This window comes from Scyliorhinus canicula, chromosome 9 (assembly GCF_902713615.1).
Source record: "Scyliorhinus canicula chromosome 9, sScyCan1.1, whole genome shotgun sequence".
NCBI classification, from domain to species: domain Eukaryota; kingdom Metazoa; phylum Chordata; class Chondrichthyes; order Carcharhiniformes; family Scyliorhinidae; genus Scyliorhinus; species Scyliorhinus canicula.
In genome coordinates, this window is record NC_052154.1 from 11,801,423 (window position 1) to 11,823,854 (window position 22,432).

The following is a 22,432-nucleotide window of genomic DNA, read 5'->3' on the forward strand; positions in this document are numbered from 1 at the left end:
CATTCAATGCACTTTCGAAAATTACGCCTGAATCTGTTTTCACCATCTTTTCAGGCAGTGCATTCCAGATCATAATACAATTTGCTGATTAAAACAGTAACATCTCTCTGACCCCCAAGGCTTTTTTCTCCTCCAATTAAATGATTAATTTTGATCTACTTGAACTGCGAAGCCACGGGGCACGTCGACAATATTGTCGGGGTGCAATCTAGTCATGGTCCTTGGTGAGTTCTTTGTCCCCCCTTTGTTACATTTTCAAAACACCAAAGGGTCTCCATGCCTTTCTGAGGGAGGACATTTTAAATCACCCCCCCCCCCTGCACAACCCCCCACTTCCCCCACCAAGTTATCATTCTTCGGGGGAGGGGAGGGGGGGGCGTTGCATTTGGACTCAGCTGGTCGGGTTGAATGGAATGTGTGTAACCCATTCTGCCACCCAGTCCCCAGGGCTCATGACTCGAACAAGATTTTTAAAAAACTGTCTGTGTGTTGAAACAGAATAGAACTGCCTTTTAACAGTCTTGCTCCAGGCACTCTGCTCTGAATGGAATTGTGAGGAGAAAGAATGTAGGCATCGGAGACAAATACTGTACTGTGAAGCATTCTGTTGTCTCCTCGACGTTTGAATTGGAACCTGTGCTGGAGACCACCTGAGGGACAGGCGTTGGGTGGTCTTGCTGGTGAGACTCCTGTCGCTCAGCGAAACAATACACTTCCCACAATGGAACTGGAACTCATTCACTCCAGGACTGTCCGAGGTCCAGTTCCCAGACTCTGGAAAAAAGAGAGTATCACATTGTTCATAGCGCATCTTTCACAACGCTTTCCAGCCAGTGGAGAGCTTTTGTCTTTGACGCCTAATCTCTGTTGCAAGGTCGGGCAATGTGGCTGTCAATTTGCGCACAGCAAGATCCCGTAAATAACAGTAAGAAATCCGCTTTTAGAGGCATTGAGCGAGGAATAAATCTCGAGCAGGGACCAGTGAAAGTTTTTTTCTGCAAATGCTGGCCGCCAAGTTTTTCACACCCACCTGAGAGGACCAGTTACATTGAACGCCTCGCCTGAAAGACGGCACCTCTGACTGCGCAGCACTGCCTCGGTACTGCACTGTGGGTGTCACGCGAGATTATGTGCTCAGTCTTTGGAGTGAGATTTGAAACCACAACCTGTTAATTCTGTGCTAATAAGAGAGCTACCCAATGAACAAGAGCTGACGCTAAAATTGGCGAACATTGGCTAACTTTCTGCGCACCAGAAAATAAAATCTATATCTTAGTGACAGGTATTACTCAGTATCACACTGACAGTGTCCTTATTGTTTCCCACCTTGTTTCTTTCCAAAGGGCTTACCGTTCATTTTCATATCAATGTGGCAGCTATATGCAATTTATTTTCTATTGGAGTCAGTGGTTTGGTGCGGTATTGTCATGAGGGGTTAGTGTGACACAGATCTTATTAAACAAAACTAGTCATTATGTTCCATGTGGGCTACATTAGAACTCATTCCTGCTTTACATGAAGGATATTAGTTTTCCCTGTTTTCTTTTCGTATTGCACGCTGAAATTTGTTTTGAATTATTTTTTATTTTGCAAAGTAAGCATCATTTAATTGGGAGCATTTACTTTCACTGCAGAGGAAATACTGAGTTCCCTTGGAGGAATGGAGCTTTACATGTGCAACAACAGATCTACTCAGTGGTTGAGGAGGCTGAAACCCAATATCAGAGGAATGGCCGAGTCTACAAACCGTGAGAATGTTTACCAGTATCGTCTGAGCCGCCAGATTAGGACACAGTCCTGCGGTGTCTGCTTTTTAAAATACCAAATCGTTCAAGGTTTGGACAAATTGCAAGGGAGCAATGTTTGTGGGCCCCATGTTTTGTGTTGAGGATTGTCAGAAGGACGAAAGATCTTCCGGGCGGGAATTCTCCGCCCCGTCGCACCCGTTTTCCAGTGCCCGCCGGCAGCGGGATCCTCGTTCCTGCCAGCCGGCTAATGGGGTTTCCCAGATTTTCGTCGGGAAATCCGCGGGCGTGAGTGTGCGCTGCCGGCCAAGCGGAGGATCCCGCCAGCGGAGAATCCAGCCGTCTGCATTTGTAGAGTGCCTTTCGTGACTCAGGATGTTTCTGAAGTGCTTCCCTTTGCTGCCTCCACAGCGGGTCGCCACTTCCAGTAAGGCTGCCAAAGCTCCGGAGCTGCCAGGCTTCGGAGTATCCCAGCAGCTTGAAAGATCAACCCGCCTCCCGTACTTAATTGGGCACCTTCCCAGCTCAGCAACTCTTCATTGCCTGCTCCGGGTAGTATTGTGGGGAAGTCCTGCCTCCCACCCCACCGTACTGGCTACCCGAAAACCAGCCCCACTTCAATAGGACACGGGGAGTCCACACCAAGAAATATAAAGAAACGTAGCTGTATTTACAACACGATATATGTATACTACCCGGTAGATCCCGAGCGGTTTCCTGTTCTGGTCGGTGTCTTACTGCACGATCTTTTATACGGGGGTGAATAGACATCCCCCACCCCTAGTGGCGATGTTCGTGCTCCGCAAGGACCACGTGGAAGATAATCATCCCCACCCGGAGGCTCCGTGAGGGCTAATACACCCATGACCGGACCTCCACCACTTCTGTAAAATTTCACCCAAGCGATCATGATCATGATCATGGCTCGGCACAACATTGAGGGCCGAAGGGCCTGTTCTGTGCTGTACTGTTCTATGTTCTATGTTCTATGATTGTATCGCGCCCTCTGGCATTTTTATCAAAAGATTTGCAACATCAAGTTGGACAAGCGGATCATATTCAACAGCAGGAAATGTGGTCGTTTTGCTCTGTTTAGGAATTTAGTTGCAGTGGATGATTGGAGTTGAGGTGGAGGTCAGCCATGATCTAATTGTAAGGGGGGGGGGGGCTGGTTCGAGGGGCTGAACTGCCTCGTGATGTATTTACGTTTATCAGTTCACCCAGAGCAGATGCTACTACGCAAGCATGGAGCTCAAGGTCGGATAGCAACATGGTCACCCTTTCGACCCGATTCTACTGCCACTTGAGATCTGAGGTCACCTTCGTGCCCCCATTTAAAAATTTAAAATAAAAACGGAAAATGCAGAAAATTCTCAGCAGGTCATGTAGCATGTGTGAGAGAGAAGCAGAGTTAACCTTGTTGTGTTCTGCTGCTTCGGATAACACAGGCTGCTACTTGATGCAGTCTTAACTAAAGGATGCTCCAGACTCTGAAATGAGTTCAACGTGTTTATTGAACTATTAACACAGTTCTCAAATGAGTTCGACTCTCTGCTCTTCTAACTGTAGTAGACTGTAGTACAGTCTAACTGTACCAGTTTGCTCTAAGCCACGCGCTGGGGTGTGATGCTGCTGATCAACCCTGTCTAACTATCTAGATGTCTGCCTGTGGAAAGGGGCTGGGTGTGAGTGCCTCATCCCTTTGATAGTGTTTATATCATGTCCCCTTGTGGTGATGCCACCTCTGAGTGTCCTGACTGCCCATTGGTTGTGTCCTATTCTGAGTGTTCATTGGTCACATGTTTGCATATCATGACAAAGCTTTCGGGTCGATGCCCTTTCTTCAGAACTGGAAACTATTCGAGATACAAGAATTTTAAAACTAGGTGCAAGGGGGGTGGGGGGAGGAAAGAACAAAAGGGAAAGTCTGTGAAAGGCAGGTGAGAGTAATTAATGAAGGGATAATCATGAAAGGCAAAGGAGGGAATGAAAGGACAAATAAGAGACAAGGGTAGGTTTATTTACAAGAGACATAGAGAACAGCATTAGGCTACACGGTGAAAGTCATTCTTTATACACGGATGGAGTGTCAAGGGGTCCAGGCCATTGGGCAAAAGCTTAATCCGCTCTCTGGCGAGAAAACAAAATGGAAATTACAGTCCTTGGGAAAAAAAATGACATTTCATTTAGCTTGTGGGTAGGTCAATGCTGCCTCAAGACTTCGAAATGGAGTATGGAAATACAGTGCAGCTAATCATTAATGCGGCCAGGCATGCTTATTCTTAATGAAGCATATCGGGAAAATGAGCTTTCCATAGTTAAAAGTGATGCTTGACCCGTCGGCTGAAAATTAGTCTCTTGTTAAATACACCAGCTGCTAGTAAAATGCTAGCAGAAGATGGGATTCTGGCAGGATTGTCAAAGACAATGGCGGGAATTCTCCTTCACTGTTACCGCCGGCTGCAGAGCCCCGCCGGCAGGTTTCCCCGACGACGTGGGATGGCTTCAATGGGAAGTCCCATTGACAAGATTCAGTAAACCCTGCGGCCAGGGGACAGCGCACGGGGCTGGGGCACCAGAGAATCCAGCCCAATGTGAGAAGTATTCAGCCACGCAATCATAGACGTGACTCCGCAAGCATGTTCTCAGGTGCAGAAGGCACAGGCCGGGTATTTCCGGTCCCGTCCGTGGCGGGACGCGGCCCAGAGGATTTGGCAGCCCAGCCAAAAGTCCATTGACGTCCAGTGGGACTGCAGAATCCCTGTAGTTGAGGGGTCAAAGATTTGTGCCCATGTTTACAGTCGGTCACGAGTTATTGGTTGATGGTGATCATGGTGGGTGTATTTTTAATTTCTGAACCGTTTCCAGCAGAGAAGGGGGCCATTCAGCCCATTGTGCATGTGCTAGCTCCGTGCGAGGTATCCAATTAATTGCATTCCTCTTCTCTTTATTTCAAAATAAGTGAGGTACAGTGGCAGCGTCATTATATTATTGGAATGTAATACGGAGACATGAGGTTAAATCCCACAAAGGCAGTGGGAGAGCTAAGAAAATCAGTGAGTTGCTTAAATGTGAAACTGAGGTTGGATTCTCCGATTCTGGGATTATGTCCCCACGCCGGCGTGGGAACGGTGTCGTTGTACGCCAGAAAATATGGAGTAAAACAGCCACCGATTCCCCGTTTTGCTGGCGACTGGCAGGAAGACAACATGGAGCGCCCGGCTCGAGTTGCCGATACGGCCCTCAGAATTGCCAGGTCCGTGGCTGCGCACGCGCACGGAAGCAGCCTGCAGAAGTCACGCTGTGCAACATGGCGGCGGCTGCTCGTGGACCTGGTCTGCAAAATAGTCCCCCCCTTTGGCTGGCTCGCATGCCCAGGAGCACCTCCACATCCTAACCCCCCCGCAGTGCCCCCAGCCCCTGATGAAGTCCTCCCTTGCCCGCGGATCAGCCCTCTCCCCGACTGTGTCAGCTCTGGACTGAGTCCGCAGCCGCCACACCGGGTTCCCGATGGATGAGACCACCCGCGATTGATGCCGTCGGGAACTCGGCCGGTCGGGGTCGGAGCATCGGGGGTGGGGGGGGAGGCGGGCCTCAGGCAATGTCCTGAGGCCATCAGTACGTACCGCGGCGTACTCCTAGAGTATGCTGCTTTGGAGGGGGCGGAGTATCACAAAAGCTTTGGTCAGGACCTTTGAGTCTCCGGTTGATCGTCGAACACGAATTTGGCGTTGGCGACCGGAGAATGTAACCCCTGGTGTCAGTAATAGTGCCTTTGAAACTACTGGAGTACGGTCTCCGTACAGATTGATAACATGAAACAAGATTCAACCTTCCAGCTATTAGCTGAAAGACTGACCCAAAAAGATTTCACATTGTGAAACTTTTACTGTAATAAATGACTGAAAAATGCTAATGACTAAACACTATTTTCTTTCTGTTGGCAAGTTATGCTTTAAGCCAAAGAGAAGAGATTCCCCATTTAATTTTTAACATGACCTAAAATCTCATGCTGCATTTATACATTAGAATGTCCCTTAAGTGGCACTTCTCCCTCCAGCAACTGGGCTAGAATTGTAGCTCATGATCACATGCTTCCTTTTTACTTTGCCAGCTGGGGAACTTCTGATTCATAACTGACATCAATGTAAGGATTAGACTGGGGATACCTTTCCTCTAAGCCCAAGACAGGCAAATCTTCCAGCCTCCTTCAATCGGAGCTCAAGCTCCCACTCACGTGCGTGTGGAGCAACAGAGTCAGCAACAGAATGCGTTTTGTGTGCAGACCCGACTACATCTATCTCCTGTTCTCTGCCTTTACGGTGGTGCAAACAAACTTCTGCACATTTGTGATATACTAATTAATTTGTATGGAAGCCCGAAACCTGGGGCGGGATTCTCCCCTACCCGGTGTGACGGGGGGTTCCGGCATAGGGGAGTGGCGCCAACCACTCCGGGGTCGGGCCTCCCCAAAGGTGGGGATTTCTCCACACCTTTGGGGGCTAGCCCCGCGCCGGAGCGGTTGGCACCAGAAGACTGGCGCAAAAAAACCGGCGCCCCCGGCAGCGGGGCTGGCCGAAAGGCTTTCGCCGCTGACGTCACCACCGGCGCATGCGCGATGTGGGTTTCTCTTCCGCTTCCGCCATGGCGGAGGCCGTGGCGGCCGCGGAAGAGAAAGAGTGCCCCCAGGGCACTGGCCCGGAGTATGAGCGGGGGGCCTGGCCACCGTGGGGGCACCCCCCCGGGGTCCAATCGCCCCCCGCCCCCCCCCCCAGGACCCTGGGGGCCCGATCGTGTTGCCGATCCCGCCGCCACCAGAGGTGGTTCAAACCTCGGCGGCGGGAGAGGCCTCCCAGCGGCGGGACTTCAGCCCATCGCGGGCCGGAGAATCGCCGCGGGGGCCTTGCCGATCGGAGTGGCGTGATTCCCGCCCCCGCCACTTCCCGGGTGGCGGAGAATCTCTGCCACGGCGGGGGCGGGATTTTCGCCCCTGATCTCGTAACAGGGTTCCTCAACCCGCTTCCTCAAGGCAATATAAAACTCACCAGCCTTGTATCCAGGCATGATTTATAATTATCTATATTTGATTCCAACTTCTCTTAGGTCGGTTTACACACAATGGTTTACAATTTGTTATTAACAATACCTTTCTGGGACTTTGGGAGACTCATGGGAAACTCTACCGTGTCCAAGCGTTAGTACCTTCATCATTCTTCCCTGCAAAGCAATCGGAGTCTTCCTTTGATCACTCACGATCAAACCAGCTAGATTTACTGTCAGGCAGATATCAAAACAGATCAGTTATATTTAAGAAGGTAGCTCAGCATCATCTTGCCAATGGTAGTCAGCAATGGGCAATAACATGTGACCTTGCCAGTGAAACCCACATCCTGTGTATGACTTAAATAAAAGCCACGTGCTATAAACTATTGACAGCACAGACAAAGGCAAATGTCCAACAGGCCCAAGCTTTTGCCCCACGCAAACTCCCTCTCCCTCCTCTTCATCTAAGGCCATCAACACATCTATCCCCTGAGCCTTGCAACTTCCCCCCTTTCAACCATACGTTCAATTCCTTTTTTGACAGTTACAACTGAATCTTTTCCACTGCCCTTTCAAATTGTAACTAGTGGTTGCTTTAAAAGAATTCTCCTCACCACTCCAATGTGTTCACCCGTATATTGCAAAAGTGACTTAATTATATTACTTGGCTTCCATCGTGCTGAATCCAACCCTGTGGTTTAAATTTCTGAACAACTGTGCGTATGCAAGATTATACATGCACAGCACAATTCACAAATTGTCAAGCAGGCCAATCTGGTATCAATGGCAGGAGGTCCTCACGATGCCGGCAATCGCAATGCTGAGTTTGAAAAGGGGGATATAAACTAGTGGACCCGGGTCCAAACAGTGCTTTGTTCTTGATTCTGCTCCATAACGAGGAATGGGAGTCTTCTCTTCGGGGCATCGGCTATGTGTCTGAGGTCAGCTAAGGTGTTGTCATTGACAGGGTGTAAGACTCTCAGACAGTAAATATAACGGAGCTAAAACAGTAACGTGTACTAACGCCGAGGGCTGGTTTCATACAATTGTGCAGATGGAATATTCTGCTCGAATGCCCCGTGGAAGGATTTTTCGGTACGCCAGCCACATTTTCCAGCACGGCGGCCCCCACTGGCACCGGGATTCTCCAGTCCCGCAGCCAGCCAATGGGGTTTCCCATTGTGGCCACCCCACGCCGTTGGGAAACCCGCGGGCGTGGGTGCGCTGCCAGCGAAGAGGAGGATCCCGCCGATGGAGAATTCTGCTGCCAATCTTGCAAATGTTGGGCGGGATTCTCCAGTTGCCGATGCCAAAATCCCATTTGGTGGTCGGCCGGAGAATAAAAGTTTACGCACAAATCCGGGGCGGCGCCCGTTTTTGCGATGCTCCACACCCTCCAAATGCCGGGTGACGTATCGATAGCCTCAGGACGTTGCTTGAGGCCCACCCCCCGAAGCTCCGCCCCTGTCCGGCTGAGTTCCCGACGGCGTGGGTCTCTCATGGTCTCATCCGTTGGGAACTCGGCATGGCGGTTGCAGTCTCAGTCCGCGGCTGGGGGGACTTTATCAGGGGCTGGAGCACTGTTGGGGAGTGGTCCGGGGCATGCAAGCCAGCCAAAGGTGGGGGGGGGGCAATATTTTGCAGGCCGAGTCCGTGAGCGGTCGGCGCCATGGTGCACAGCAAGGCCGTCGCTGCAGGCCGCCACCTTGTGCGTGTTCGGCCACGGACCCGGCAATTCTCCGGGCCGTATCGGCAGCTAGAGCCAGGTACTCTACACTGCCTTGATGCTAGCTCCCAGCCAAACAGAGGATCGATGCCCATTTTATGCCATTTCTTCTGTCGTAAAATGCCGGCGTGGGGATATAGCCTCAATATCGGAGAATCCAGCCTCATATCCTGTGGAGTACACCGGCTAAAACTAGACACAGCACCAAGCAGAATGTACTAGACAATAAATCTGGCAGATATGTATTGCTGGGATAAAAAAACCTTCCATGTCTTTCACCAGCAATGATGTTCTATGATGTCAAGTATCAGGTGTTGAATATTTCTTAATAATGGGGAATCCTGGCTAATTCAGGGTTGAGTTGTCTAATTATCTTCAAATGGAATTTGCTATAAATTATTGAGATGATTAGACTAATCTTCAAATGCATTACATCATAACCTTGCGATAAGCCCTCACTTGCCCACACAGTTGCATGAGGGATCCATTCAGCGGAATTCTCCATTCCTTTTTTTTAAAAAATAATTTAGATTACCCAATTATTTTTTCCAATTAAGGGGCAATTTAGCGTGGCCAATCCACCTACTCTGCACATTTTTTTGGGTTGTGGGGGCGAAACCCACGCAGACACGGGGAGAATGTGCAAACTCCACACAGACAGTGACCCAGAGCCGGGATCGAACCTGGGACCTCAGCGCCGTGAGGCGGTTGTGCTAACCACTAGGCCATCGTGCTGCCCATCTCTATTCCTGAGATGAAGCGTTGATGCCGGGGCAGGATTCGTGGACATCTAAGACAGCAAAGCTGGCGACGCACCTGGACCGATTCAGCGACTATTGAGGGGCGACCACATGGAACACAATCGTATCCAATGAGAAACGTTGCGGGATTCGATGTACTCGCGATTGACAGTCAGGAGGCTGACAAGCTGCAGCCGCACATACGCACTTCACTCCCCAAACACACCAGCCGAGCCAACAAGCCTGCAGTGCAGTAAAAAAAACTGCACGGTCACCTCAGGGCAGCCAGGGTGAGTAGGCAGCACTATGCGCCTGGCAGGAACCCCCGTCCTACATACCCATAACCCCCCCCCCCCCCCCCCCCACTCCTCCCCACAATCCAGAGGGTGACCGGACACCCGCCCTGCATCACATGCCGATACCCGAAACGGCTGCCATGGTCACTGAAGCCACCATCTACACAGCCTCTGTGCTGCGTACGCCAGACGGTCTAACGCTGCGTTTTCCGTTTCTCCCCCCCCCACCAGACACCCACAACAGCCGGGAGCAGGAAAAGACTGCCGCCGCGCACACCTGTAAACACCACCCCCTCCGCCGGCCGGCCAAATCGTGCACCTTGTCCTGTGTCTTGCAGGAGCTACTGGTGATGGGGCCGGTCCTTCTGATGTCCCCCGCCCCCCCCCCCAGCCACAGCCCTAGGTGCCGAGCAGCGACGAGGGGACACCAACACGGACGCGAGCCATCGACCCGAGACCCAGGACACCCCGGAGCTCGAGTCCGAGGATGGCACTGACTTTCCCGTCGCAGCTGTCGCCAACATCCTCCACCATCCCAGAGTCACTCACCTCGGCTGGGCATTTTAGTGAAGAGGCTCTCTGGGACACTAACTGGTGCGCAGCACACACACTCCGGTACAGCAGGAGGAGGTAGGAACTCCCGAGGGGATGCAGGGTCGGAGGGCAGGCTGACCCCAGGGACCTACCTGCCGCCCAGATGTGTTTCGGGTTTCTGGAACGGGCAGTCCAATCGATTGTGAAGATGCAGTCACAGAGCCAGGTATTGCATTGAGGGGTTATCGGCACCTGCAGGCGCAGTGTGGGGGAACTGGAGGAGGTGCCGACCATGTGTGCCACCCAGGCCAACACCACACGAGTGGGGGGGAGGGAGGGTTTTAGCCATAGATCAGCATATCCAAGGCCTGAGAAAATCTGTGCGACGCTGGCCAAGGACAGGGATTCCCTCTCACAGGCAATCATGTGCCAAAGCCACCTGGACATTGCAGCATCACCATGGTTGAGAGCATCGGCGAGATTGCCCAGGCGCTGGCTGATGTGGTGCAGACACAGAGGGAGGTGGCTCAATCCCAGAGGGTGATGGCGCCGTCCCTGACTGATGTGGTACACACCCAGAAGGTGGTGGCACAGTCAATGGGTGATGTGGCACAGTCCCAGACAGAGGTCTTCCACTCCCTGTGCTCCATGAGCATGCAGACCTTGGTTGAAACAGCTGCGGACATCCAGGACTGGCAGCGCCAGGTGGCGGGACAGCCTCAAGGTCAGGCGGGATAGCTCAGGTCACACCCCCACCCAATGGAGTAGCCAGGGGGCAGCGCCGGCCCTAGGGTTGCTGGCGCCCCGGGCAAGCTGAACTTCAGCACCCTTCGGGGGGCCGGGGCCGGGGGGCGGGGCCGAGGGGGGGGGGCGAGGGGGCAGGGCCGGGGGCAGGGCTGGGGGCGGGGCCGAAGGGGGCGTGGCCAAAGGGGGCGGGGCTGGGCCGAGGGGGGGGGCCGAGGGGGGGGTGGGGGGCGGGTCTGGGCCGAGGGGGGGGCGGGGGGGCGGCCGGAGGGGGGGGGGCGCCCTTGGGGAGGGCGGCCACCGCGCATGCGCTGGTTGGCACCGGCCCAACTGCGCATGCGCGGGACCCGAGTCTCTGGCGCCCCCGAGCACATGGCGCCCCGGGCGACTGCCCGAGTTGCCGGTACCTTGGGCTGACCCTGCCAGGGGGCCATCGGGCATCCTGCATCCTGAGGGAGGAGGAGGTGATGGGGTCCATGGCGATTACTCCCGCAGGGAAGGTGCCGGAACACTGAAGCACCTCGGACTACCCCACCCTCCCCGCCCCTGGTACATATGATGGGGTGCAGACAGAACAGGATGGCACCATACCACCTGGGATACCCAAGCAGCAGCTGGGACCTCTACTCCTGATGTACCATCTGGTGATCCACCTGGGGGGGGAGGGGGGGGGGGGGTAGTAGGTGGGGTGGGGTAGTAGGTGGGGTGGGGTGGGATGCGTTGTCTGTGCTCCTGGCCAGTCCCCTCCCAGTCGGTGAAGCTGGAGGTGATCAGAGCATCCCGTGCAAGTTGGCTCTTGCACACATGTAGTACGGCTTCCCATGCCTGCCCGGGTCGCATGTACTAACCATCCTCGCCCTCCTCCGCATCCTTCTGGTCGGATGAGGCATTCTTCCTCCTCCTCCAGCACGTTACCCCTCTGCTGTGCGATGTTGTGGAGGACATAGACATAGACATAGAACAGTACAGCACAGAACAGGCCCTTCGGCCCTCGATGTTGTGCCGAGCAATGATCACCCTACTCAAACCCACGTATACACCCTATACCCGTAACCCAACAACCCCCCCCTTAACCTTACTTTTTAGGACACTACGGGCAATTTAGCATGGCCAATCCACCTAACCCGCACATCTTTGGACTGTGGGAGGAAACCGGAGCACCCGGAGGAAACCCACGCAGACACGGGGAGGACGTGCAGACTCCGCACAGACAGTGACCCAGACGGGAATCGAACCTGAGACCCTGGAGCTGTGAAGCATTTATGCTAACCACCATGCTACCGTGCTGCCCCACACAGCAGGCCGCCATTATGTGGGCGACCCTCCCAGCGCTGTACTGGAGGGCCCCTCCAGACCAGTCCAGACAACTGAACCGCATCTTGAAGAGGGCGATGCAGCGCTCGATCACTCTCCTGGTCACGGCATGGGAGTCGGTGTAGCGGATCTCCGCGTTGGTCTGTGGCCCTTTGCGTCATCATCCTCGAACGGAGCTTCCCCGTGTCTGTGTGGGTTTTACCCCGAGAACCAAAAGATGTGCAGGGTAGGTGGATTGGCTACGTTAAACTGCCCCTCAATTGGGAAAAAATTATTGGGTACTCTAAATTTTCAAAAACAAATCCACAGCCGCAGCAGATAGCCCCTGTCACCCAGGAGCCAACCCCCAGCCGGGGGTGCACTTCGAGGAGGCCTGGAGGTGTTGAGTGTGCCAGGATGAAGGCAGACTGCCCCAGTTCCGGGCACAGACATGCATGTTGCGCATCTGATGGTCACACGTGAGTTGCACATTCATCGAGTGGAACCCCATTTGGTTTGTGTAGAGCGGCCTGTTATCTGTAGGTGCCGTAGGGCGACATGCATCCCGTCAATTATCCCCTGGACCTGGGGCATCTCGGTGACGACGGCGAACCCCACTGGTTGGGCAGCCTGGTGGGCTCGGTCCACATCGAAATGGATGTATTGATCCACCTGTGCATATAGGGCTTCTGTGACGGCGCGGATGCACCTGTGCACCGAGGTGTGTGAGATTCTGGACAGGTCCCCACTCAGTGCCTGGAAGGAGCCCGTGGCATAAACATGTTAGCATGGTGCGTACCCCTGTGCCAACCAGGTCCATCGGGCTACACAATGTCCTGCACTCCTGGCCCCGTCGGTGCTCGTCACTGTGGGGGCCTCTGGCCTTGGCGCCCATCCCTGCTGTCAGGTGTACCGTCGACTGCCGCTGCCCATGCCATCGGTATGCCCCATAGCTCCCATCAAGTGCCCTCTGTAGGGATTACTGTGGGCTTTTCCCTTGGGCAGACAGCGTGATGTCCCGCTGTTGGGTAAGGTGGTATGGCGCAGGATGTGGTATGGGGATGATGGGATGGGGACCGGTGGCACTTTGCAGAACCAGGGCCAAGGTGTGTGGTCAGTGGGGTGCGCAGCAGGCCGCAGCAATGGAGGTCCGTGCCTGGACACCGCCCCAGTCCCGTGGGGAGTTACCCCAGCTGCACACCCGTCCCCACCCTAAATCTGGTCGAGCCAACCCCCACTCCAGCCAACCCAGCGAGTGTCCGGTCCGGCAGGCCACAGTCGCGCCTCTCTGTGACTTACCTCCTCTCTCTCCCTCAGCAGCCACGGCGCCTGTGTCACGATTTTTAAAGCACAAGTGAAAGTCGCCATCGGGAATTCCCCCCGTGGAGGCGGAGAATCGTGGCGGCCCAGCTGAATACTGGGTCAGGCCCGCCAATGATATGTCAACATGTATACTGTAGTGTAAAGTGAAACACATTGATGCCACTGTCGAGGCGACGGAGAATTGCGATTTGGCGCGAAACCTGTACCCGCCACGATTTCCAGTTCCTCCAGCTCTTCCGGATGCTCCCCCCCACCTCCGGGCTAGCAGCAGGGATCCTGGCCGAGTGTGGCGCCGCTGGACAGACCGCAGCCGCCACCCTGGATTCCCGACTGCTGAGACCACACGTGTCCCGTGCCGTCGGGAACTCGGTCCATCGGGGGCAGAGCATCGCGGGAGGGCTTACCGATGTCGCACCAACGCCATTGTAACGTCACGTCCTGACGCGATTATCCAATTTTCCAAGGGGCGGAGCATAGCTGACCAGCGTCAAACCGGCGTCGGTCCCGGCCCTGATTTGGGCGTAGGAGTCGATTCTCCGCCCAATCGCCGATGGGCAACGGAGGATTGAGCCCACAATGTATAAATGCAGATTGTTGCTGTCACTGTTGTAAACCAACAACATTGATACTAAATCATCACCTTTGACCTTGTCACGTTAGTTTAATATCCCTGAGTGTTCTTTCAGATGAATCATTAAACCGGGGTCCCATCAGCCCCCTCAGCAAGGACAGTGTGATAGCCGAAGGTAAGGACTTCATACGACACAGGTAGACAGGATACAACTAGGTGTATTTACTCTATTTGCAAATACCACAATTACAGTACTCCCCACCCCGCAGGGTCACCCTCCCAGACCTGCTCCCGGGTCAGGATTTATATCCTGTTCCTCCCAATTAGGGGGGAAGCCCCCCCCCCCCCCCCCCCCCCCCCCCCCGCCTCCCCCCAATCACCGGGGGAGTTTATACTTTAAGGTGGAGGAGCAGAACCCTATACAATGTTGGGTGGTACCAGACATTATTGTGAGGAAGGGTGGAGGGAAGTGCCCTTAGTGCCCTGACCAATATTTATCACCCAATCAAGATCACAGAAAGGCAAATAGTCTGGCTATTGTCACATTTCTGTGTGTGGGAGCTTGCTGTGCATAAACTGGCTGCTACATTTCCGACCTTACAACAGTGATTGCATTTCAAAAGCACTTTATTGGCTGTAAAGCTAAGACACAGAATCCAATTTAATGCACCTTAAACTGTCGTATTATGACAAAACATAATTTTGAGAAGAAAAGTTTAAGTAAGCTGTCAGCATTGTCATATTTTAGGTCAAATCCTAAAGTGAGGTCTCATCTTCCATTACGAGAAATATGGAAGAAGCCCTGGTAATATTCTGAAGGAGAGCCTGGGTGTTTTGCCCAGTGTCCTGGCCAATATTCCTCCCTCAACCAACGTCACTTAAGAAAACAGATCATGTGGCCATTAAACGCGTTACTTTTTAAAAATTCGTGAGATGTGGACATTGCTGGCTAGGCCAGCACGTATTGTCCATCCCTAAATGCTCTTGAGAATGTGGTAATGAGCTGCCTTCTGGAACCGCTGCAGTCCATATGGTGTAGGAACACCCACGGTGAGGTTAGGGAGGGAGGAGAGGTTTTGGCTTCTTCGGTGACAATATTGTCAGGGAGGGATTTTGTGACAATGTCTGTGTTTGTCCAACTACATTATGAAAAAGTCTTTAATGCCAAGTGGCCATCTGTATCACATAATCAAATAAAGATTAGACCACAGTTTGGCTGTCGCTTAACTGATGGAAACTACACTTACGTAAAGAAGAACAGCCATTTCTTCACTAAAATGTTCCGACCTTTAAATCAATGGGCAGGAGTTTCCCGTGGGCTTCAAGACCCCAATTGCAGGTTCCAGAAGCCCACACTTGCCAGGAGCCAGACCAGCAGAGCTATTTTAATGAAGTCGGCCTCCTAGTTAACAAAATTAAAGGCATGTTTTCTGAATGCACGCTAAATTCACAACAAGGGGGCAGCACGGCCCCAGGTTTGATTCACGGCTTGGGTCACTGTCTGTGCGGAGTCTGCACGTTCTCCCCTTGTCTCCGTGGGTTTCCTCCTGGTGCTCCGGTTTCCTCCCACAGTCTAAAGACGTGCAAGTTAGGTGGATTGGCCATGCTGAATTGCCCTTTGTGTCTAAAAAGATTAAGTTGGGGTTGCTGGTTTTCAGGGATGGGGTGGGGCTGTGGGCTTGAGTAGGGTGCTCTTTATAGGGGTCAGTGCAGACTCGATGGGCCGGGTGGCCTCCTTCTGCACTGTAAATTCTCTGAACTGCCTGTTGTGTTCTTTACTTTTTAAAGTTGTCCACTTCTGGTCATATGTTGTTCTCTAGTTTGCTTTATCTGGATGGCTCAGAGGCGTAGTGTTGAATAAAGAACACAAATCTTTGTTAAAGAACAAAACTATACATTTAGTACACTACTAACTAAGATTCATTCACATTCCTAAAGTAGAACGTTTCTATGTTAAACTATGCTATCTCTAAATGACAGAACTTCTAAGTACACAACTGCTCCCTATCATGCCTCACTATCTTCTCCCAGAATCCCCAAGTCACATGATATATATATATTATATATATGACTTTTCTGTGGTTCCCTCTCATGGTAAGAAGCATTATCATTAACTTGTTAATTCTTCACATCCCAGTCAACATATATATTATTACACTGTCGACACAAGCAGAAGTAAATAGATATGACCTAAATGACATTGCAGAGACATGGCTGCAGGGTCACCAAGGCTATGAACTGAATGTTCAGGGGTATTCAACATTTAAGAAGGATAGATGGCAAGGAAAAGGATGTGGGGCAATGCTGTCGGATAAGATCAGCATATTAGTGTTAGAGGATCTTAGAGTGGAAGATCAAGATGTAGAATCAGTTTGAATTGAGTTAAGAAACAACAAGGAGCAGCAAATACTTTGTCTATCGGCCACTATGCAGGTGTAGGGTACAGAGTAAATCAGGAATTAGAGCTGCAGTAGAAAGACCAATAGAGTAATCATGGGGGACTTTGATCAAAATGTAGACTATGTAAAGCTAATTAACACAGTGAAGGCCATATCCCTGCAATGCACACAAGGTGGTTTCCTGGAGCACTATGTTGAGAAAATAGAATGGGCTAATTCAGATCTTGCATTGCGCAACGAGAAAGGGCTAATTAATGATCTCATTGTTGTTAACTCCAATAATAATATATGGTGAAGGGATAAGCCTGAAACTTGTCTTCTCCCCGAGGCACGTTTATTCTCAGAACAGCTGAGCAGAGTGTCAGCCTCCTTCTGCTCCCCAAACACAACTATTTCAGCTGTCTCCATTTATAGCTGAGCTAATGATCATCATTTGGCTTCAAGAATGCAATTGGCTCAACAATGTAATTGCCAAAGGATGACATTGCTGACATATTGACAATTGTCAAGGAGCCTTTAGGGAAGAGTGACCATAATACGATGGAATTTTGCTGTAGGTTTGAAAGTGATGTATCCATAGAATCCCTACAGCGCAGAAGGAGGCCAATCGGCTCATCGTGTCTGACCCTCTGAAAAATCTCCCGACCTAGGCCCATTCCCCCGCCCGATCCCCATAACCCCACCTAGCCTGCACATCTTTGGACATTTAGGGCCAATTTAGCATGGCCAATCCGCCTAACCTCCACATCTTTGTCATTAAATTTTAAACTCAGGTCTTAAATCTAAACAAAAGCTACGATGAAACTATGAGAGGCAAGTTGGCTGTGGTAAATTGTGAAACTATATTAAAAGGTATGATGGTAGACAGAGAATGGCTGGCTGTTAAATAATTAATAAATGATTTACAACAAATTTGCATTCCTTTAAGGCACAAAAACCCAACAGGAAAAGTGATCCAACTTTGGCTAACAAGAGAAGTTAAAGACTGTATCTTGAATCTATGGGAATCTTTACCTCACAGGGCTGTAGACGCTGAATCTTTAAGTATGTTCAAGGTTGAGTTAGACCAATTTTTAATCAATTATTTTTTGTCTGTCTTCACAGAGGAAGATCCAAAACACTTCCCAGAAATACTATAGAACCAAGTGACTAGCAGGAATGAGGAACAGAAAGCGATTAGTATCAGTAAAAAAGTAGTGCTGGAAAATTTAATGGGATTAAAAATTGGTAAATGCCCTGGATCTGATCATCTATATCTCTGAGGTATGATATGATAATCACTTATTGTCACGAGTAGACTTCAATGAAGTTACTGTGAAAAGCCCCTAGTCGCCACATTCCGGCACCTGTTCAGGGAGGCTGGTCCTTGCAGGTTTGAAGGTTATTTAAGAAAGGATGGGGAGAGAAAACAGAGAAGTACCTGTTAGCTTGACATCTCCAGCAGAGAAAATGCTGGAATATATAACAGGGGCAGCAGGGTAGCATGGTGGTTAGCATAAATGCTTCACAGCTCCAGGGTCCCAGGTTCGATTCCCGGCTGGGTCACTGTCTGTGTAGAGTCTGCACGTCCTCCCCCTGTGTGCGTGGGTTTCCTCCGGGTGCTCCGGTTTCCTCCCACAGTCCAAAGATGTGCGGGTTAGGTGGATTGGCCATGCTAAATTGCCCGTAGTGTCCTAATAAAAGTAAGGTTAAGGGGGGGGGGGGGGGGGGTTGTTGGGTTACGGGTATAGGGTGGATACGTGGGTTTGAGTGGGGTGATCATGGCTCGGCACAACATTGAGGGCCGAAGGGCCTGTTCTGTGCTGTACTGTTCTATGTTCTATGTTCTATGTTCTATATGTGATTACAGGATAGTTGAAAAAATAATGCAAGGATCGGTCAGAGTCAACAAAGATCTATGATAGGGAAATAACGTTTGACAAACTGGTTAGTATTTTTTGAAAAAAGAGAAGGTAGAACCAGTGGATGTTGTATATTTGGATTTGAATTTTCAATGAAGTCCCACACTAGAGTGAATACAAAAAATTAGAGCACCTGGGAAGAGGGATAATATACCAGCATTGACTGAGAATTGATTAACGGACAGAAATCAAAGAGTAGGAATAAATGGAATGTTTTCATGTTGGCAGGCTGTGTCTAGTTGGGTACGGCAAGGATCAGTGCTTGAGTCTCAGCTATTCACAATTTATATCAATGATGTGGATACCAAATGTAATATTTCATTGCTGATGACAGAAATTAGCAGTGCAGGAGTAAATATGTAATAATAATAATAATCTTTATTGTCACAAGTGGGCTTACATTAACACTGCAATGAAGGTACTGTGAAAAGCCCCTAGTCGCCACCCATGTCTTGCTGCAATTGCATCGAACCTTAGTGAGACTGCACCTGGAATATCGTGCACAGTTTTGTGTGCAGGTCCAGCAACATTCAAGAAACTTGACACCACCCACACACATTCACTTCCTCGACCAACGCTGCACAGTATCAGCAGTGTGTTAGGATATCAGACCAGACTCCAAATTCTGTTAGGACAGTGGGCAAGAAACCCCAAACAATTTTCAATTTGTATAACTGTGAGGAAAGGATACTTAACCCCAGAGGTGGAGACTCTGACCAATATGTTAAAATATAATTTAATTCAAGCATAGATTTAACCTCATTAACATAAAAAAACTTACAATGAACAGTTAAAAGGTTCTAAATATAATTTAAAAATTTAGCTTACTATCTATGCCGGCCACCATATACCAATTAAGCAACCCAAGGCAATCTGAATGTCGCTTATAAATAAAGTTAACAATCAGCATTACTCGCTTATCTGCGCAGACCTTTAGAGAGAGAGCCCTTTCCTGGAGGAACCTGAGAATCATTCAGTCTTGTCAGACTCAAATCCTATGGCAAACCACTGTTCAACTTAAAATGTTCCACAGGACTGCCAAGATACAAACAGACCTGGCTCCTTCCATTCATTACAGCATCTGTATCACATTGAGTTGTCCCATGACCTGCTTAGCTTGGACTAAACTCCATCCTTCAGATTATCTCCACCCCAGGGAATCTCCTGCAATCAGAACAATGTTCCATTAGCCATCTCTCTGTAAACAAGTAAATTGTTAATATCAATAATTATCTTTTATGATACCTTAATTACAGCTTTAGTAGACGCATTGCCTGCATATATTTTAAGCCAGGGTTTTAATAACATTACTGCCACAATATAATATCTAACAATTTCTACATTCATCATAGGTATGTACCATCTACAAGATGCACTGCAAATCTCACCATGGCTCCTTGGACAGAACCTTCCAAACACATGATTTCTGCATCTAGAAGGATAAGGGCAGCATACATGTAGAAACACCATACCGCCGAGAAGTTCCCTTCCAAGTCATGCACCATCCTGACTTGGATCTTTTGTGCCGTTCCTTCACTGTCACTGGGTCAAAATCTGGAAATTCCCTTCCTAACTGCATTGTGGGTGTACCTACACCACATGGACTGCAGCAGTTCAATAAAGCACCACCATCTTCTCAAGAGCAGTTAGGGATGGGTAATAAATACTGGCCTAGCCAGAGACGTCCACATGCCATAAATGAATAAAATAAAAGGTTTTGTCTCCCTTCCTTTTACTTAATATAAATTTAGAGTACCCAATTCATTTTTTTTTCCAATTAAGGGGCAATTCAGTGTGGCCAATCCACCTACCCTGCACATGTGTTGGTTGTGGGGGCGAAACACACGCAAACACGGGGAGAATGTGCAAACTCCACACGAACAGTGACCCAGAGCCGGGATTGAACCTGGGACCTCGGCGAGGTGAGGCAACAATGCCAACCACTGTGCCACCGTGCTGCCCTTTGTCTCCCTTCCTAAGGAAGAATTTGGAGGGAGTGCAATGGAAATTCACGAGACTGATCCTTGAGACGATGGGATTGTCCCATCAGGAGAGGTTGTGGCAAGGGCAGGACGGAATAAAGCTATAAACTTATTAACACTGCTAATTTGGTTCAACACTTACTCCGAGGTAATACACAGTTGCTTACAAACATTTAATCTACTACTAATCTCTACACTATAACATTAACTATGATCTGCTCTCACTCACACTATCTTTCCTTCAGTCTGTTCTCAAGCCTGCTCCTCAACCTCTCACCCATAAGGCTTCGCATCACTACCTTATATACTTGTACATCCAGCTCCCTCTAGTGGTTGAGTTATACATTTCATTAACCCTTGCAGTTCTTAACATTTATGATAATGTCACACTGTCTTCCTTGGGACTACCCAAAAGAGGACATAATGAGTCATTATTGTCAAACTGAAGGAATCATTTTTTAGCCTGCCTTGAATTTCTCAGTGAATTTGATTCGCTTCTCAAAGAGCTTTTCCCCCATCTTATGACCAGAAAGTTGGCGCCGCCCCCGCACCGATCCTCCATCCGATGGGGGGGTTAGCAGCCATGCGGCGTAAAGCCCCCGGCTTTATCTGCGGATATGGCCGGAGAATTGCCGGGTCCGTGGCAGTACAACATGTGCCAGCCGCACGCGGACCCGGCCTGCCAGATAGTGTCCCCCTGTAACCCCCATCGCTGCGCCTGGACCCCCCCCCACACCAGTTTCCCCAGCCCCTGCCAGCAGAAGGGCTCCCCCTCCCCCCCGACTGTGGCAGCGCTGGATTCAGTCCGCAGCCGCCGCATGAGGTCCCCGAACGGCTTGAGCAAAAATGTCCCACTCCGTCGGGGACTCGGCCCATCGGGGGAGGGCCTGAGGTGACATCCTGAGGCCGTCCATACAGCGTGCAGCCTACTCCTCACGTATGCCATTTTTGAGGGGGCAGAGCACGGCAAAAACGGCACTGCCCCCCGATTCCGGCGTAACGGGGATTCTCCAGCCAATCGCCGAACGCAATTTTGGTGTCGGCAATCGGAGAATCCAGCCCAATGACTTTATGGCACAGTCCTAACAACCTATTAATGATTTTCTCCTCTTTTTCATTTTATTCACAATGTGCCGTGTTTGTCATTTTAAATTCTGTACTGGCAGTAATACTTCCCAGGGAGGTGACGTATCTGTTGCTGTTATGTAAATATAAGGAGCAAGTGTGTGTCACAGCTCCCTGCTTTACTTTTAATAGAAGACTTGCATTTGCTGACCCCATCCCAAAGTGCTTTATAGCCAATGAAGTATTTTTACAGTCATTGTGTAGGGAAACCTTTGCTCTGAGGAGGTGGCCTCACCCAGGTTTATGTGAATTGATGATGTCTTTAGTTCCTGCCGTGGAGGGAGAGAGGGTCCCATATCTGCAGTTGGTGGTACACCGATCAACTTCCTGCTCTCTGACTGGCATGTGTAAGAACAGTCCAGGGTTATTACTCATCCAGCGTTTACCCATCTTGGCCTGGCGTTCCATTCAACGCCTCTGCGTAACAACGCAGCAAGGATTAGGAATGACCAGCCTGGGGGAATTGTAGCTGTGATGCCAAATCCTACCACTCTGTGGCAGAGTGTGCCACCAAACCATTCAAACTGTTTCATCCCGATGCATAAGTCCGATGCCAGGCAGAGACAAACAGAGAATATACTCGAGCTGTAAATGGTTCAACAGTGATTACGGAGAATTACACAGAATATTACAGTGCGGCAACTGGCAATTCCATCAATGGTGGTGTTACTGCGCCACCCAAGCCTCCTCCCAGCTTCCTTCATTTAACCCCATCAACACATTTTTATCCCTTGTGTATCGTCATAGTATCCCTGCAGTGCAGAAAGAGGCCATTCGGCCCATCAAGTCTACACCGACCCTCTGAAAGAGCACACTACCCGCCCTGCGCCTCTTTGGATGCTAAGGGGCAATTTATCGGAGCCGCTCCACCTCACCGACACGTCTTTGGACTGTGAGAGGAAACAGGAGCATCCGGAGGAAACCCACGCAGACATGGGGCGAACATGCAAACTCCGCACAGTCACCCAAGGTCGGGGCCAAACCGGCGTCCCTGGCACTGTGAGGCAACA